Below are 3,024 nucleotides of genomic sequence, written 5' to 3'. Positions count from 1 at the left end.
CCTCCTCCAGGTCGCCCCAAGGGAAGCTGGTACAAGAAGTTCTTGAGTGGTTCACCCCAGTGAGTGCAAGTAAGTACTTGTTGAACTGATGATCTCTGATGGAGTTCTTGAGTGGTTCACCCCAGTGCGTGCAAGTAAGTACTTGTTGAACTGATGATCTCTAGACCCGATACATGTCCCAGGTTTTATAATATCGCCCGAGACATGGCTCGGGTTTCGGGATAACTTTCCTCCTCAGTAGAGAAAATAGTTAGGGGTGGAAGAGAGGGCCGCCAAGCAACCGTTAAGGGCTTCATTGCCCGCACAGGCACGCAGGTGCGTCGTCCAGGAGCTCGTCAGCTCAAAGCTCGAAGGAGCCATTTTTATAAACAACCGCAATGGACCGCACTCCGCTAGCTCCTCCTCCGGGTCGCCCCAAGGGAAGCTGGTACAAGAAGTTCTTGAGTGGTTCACCCCAGTGGGTGCAAGTAAGTACTTGTTGAACTGATGATCTCTGATGGAGTTCTTGAGTGGTTCACCCCAGTGGGTGCAAGTAAGTACTTGTTGAACTGATGACCTCTAGACCCGATACATGTCCAGGGTTTTAAAATATCGCCCGAGACATGACTCGGGTTTCGGGATAACTTCCCTCCTCAGTACAGAAAATAGTTAGGGGTGGAAGAGAGGGCCGCCAAGCAACCGTCAAGGGCCTCAGTGGCCGCACAGGCACGCAAGTGCGTCGTCCAGGAGCTCGTCAGCTCAAAGCTCGAAGGAGCCATTTTTATAAACAACCGCAATGGACCGCACTCCGCTAGCTCCTCCTCCGGGTCGCCCCCAGGGAAGCTGGTACAAGAAGTTCTGGAGTGGTGTACTGCTCGATTTTTCCGGCCTTATTGTGTTGTAGGGCGATTAAGGTGACTTCAGTCTCTTTCCATTCAAGTCTAAGGGTTAGAGTAGGGTATAGAGCCTATTTGTTAGGCACTTCGACATGATCCTGTGTTCTTCCCCATAGATCAGGGTTTGCATACATATCCTAGGGGATAGACTCGTTAGCATTAGGGGTAATCTGTTCTGTAGTGAGGGTATTTCATGGAACCGTGCTGAATTCAGGCCTGGTAGGCCTCAAACGGGAGAGACTCCATCTTTCTTTCTGCTCCGACAGCTTGGGATGTTTCTAGGTCAAAGGCAGTGTTTTAGTTAGGAGGTGTTATTCGCTCGGAGAGAACCGGTTCAGGCCGGCCCTTATCGAAGGATTGTATTTTTCTTCATGCCGAAGACACTACATCAGGCCGGCCGGCTGGGAACGTGTCCTTGGCACGGGGAGGTACAAGAATTTGGTGGGCGGCAGGTTACGGGCTGGAATTTTCCATGAGAGAATGCACATCTATATTAGTGAAAGTCTGAGGCAGATACTAGCACTTGCTTTTAGTCCGTAGGCGGCACCTGGCCGTTAGCAATAAAGCTACTACTTATTCCAGGGAAGACAGATGACAAACTTGAAGGTGGAGAAAAACCGAGAAATAGATATTCCAAAGAGAAGAGAGTAGCCGATGAGGAAGAGGTCCCAGTGACTCGGAGAGGGAGAAGGGAGTAGATCCGTGACTGCGGAGGTGTGACTTCCAGGCGAGCCGAGGCACAGACGAGAAGGGAACCTAGATGACCACGGAGTGCAGGCTACACACTACTAAGGTGATGTCGACCCTTTCTTATTAAAGTGTACAACTTAACCTTTCACTTTTCTTTGTAGGTTATGTGTTATATTGTAATGTCATGTGATTGCGTATGTAATGAGTAATAAAGTACCCAGTTTGTAGTGAACCAACATGTGCCGGGTGTTCTTGTATGAGAGGGTAGCCTATTCTTCTAGTCAGCTGTGACTTGACATGAACAGATGTTAATCCTGATCAGGTAAGTGGTAACTGAATAAGGGAGAAGGGAGCCCCTCGAACTGGAGAACAGGTTGTGCTCAACTAGCAGTCTTTGTGTGATCTGATACATAGTAACACTGATTCCCCTGTTGTATGTCGTGGTAATCATAGGATGAACTCGTGCTGAGGCTGCCGTCTGGGTAGGAAGTCCTGGGTCCGTTTGGGACCGCGAGGCCGCCACTTGTATTCTGAGGCTGCCATCTGGGCAGGAGGTCCTGGGTCCGTTTGGGACCGCGAGGCCGCCACTTGTATTCTGAGGCTGCCGTCTGGGCAGGAGGACCTGGGTCCGTTTGGGACCGCGAGGCCGCCACTTGTCTGAGGCTGCCGTCTGGGCAGGAAGTCCTGGGTCCGTTTGGGACCGCGAGGCCGCCACTTGTATTCTGAGGCTGCCGTCTGGGCAGGAGGACCTGGGTCCGTTTGGGACCGCGAGGCCGCCACTTGTCTGAGGCTGCCGTCTGGGCAGGAAGTCCTGGGTCCGTTTGGGACCGCGAGGCTGAGGCTGCCGTCTGGGCAGGAAGTCCTGGGTCCATTTGGGACCGCGAGGCCGCCACTTGTCTGAGGCTGCCGTCTGGGCAGGAAGTCCTGGGTCCGTTTGGGACCGCGAGGCTGAGGCTGCCGTCTGGGCAGGAAGTCCTGGGTCCGTTTGGGACCGCGAGGCCGCCACTTGTATTCTGAGGCTGCCGTCTGGGCAGGAGGTCCTGGGTCCGTTTGGGACCGCGAGGCCGCCACTTGTCTGAGGCTGCCGTCTGGGCAGGAAGTCCTGGGTCCGTTTGGGACCGCGAGGCCGCCACTTGTATATATATATATATATCATAGGAATTCCCTGTCCTTAGGTGGTACATATATATGTGGTTATTTAGGTGTAAATAGGCCCTAGGGAGGGGGTAACGTTCTGATTTGGGTTAGAGAGGCTCTGTTGAGCGGGTTCTATCTGATCCGAAAACCCAAGCAGAACATTTGGCGTCACGAACCGTTTTCGAAACCTGTGTGCGTCGTGTTGTATTGTGTTTGTTCTTGGCGTGTGCGTGGTTTTGTTTGTATATTCTTTGTGGTATATTTGTGTGTCTAGCCTTTCTTTTTCTTTCTTTTCTTCTTTCTTTTTCACGATGTTTTCTAG

This window comes from Triturus cristatus, chromosome 7, assembly GCF_964204655.1.
Source record: "Triturus cristatus chromosome 7, aTriCri1.1, whole genome shotgun sequence".
Classification (NCBI taxonomy): Eukaryota; Metazoa; Chordata; class Amphibia; order Caudata; family Salamandridae; genus Triturus; species Triturus cristatus.
Note: the sequence above shows the minus strand (reverse complement) of the source record.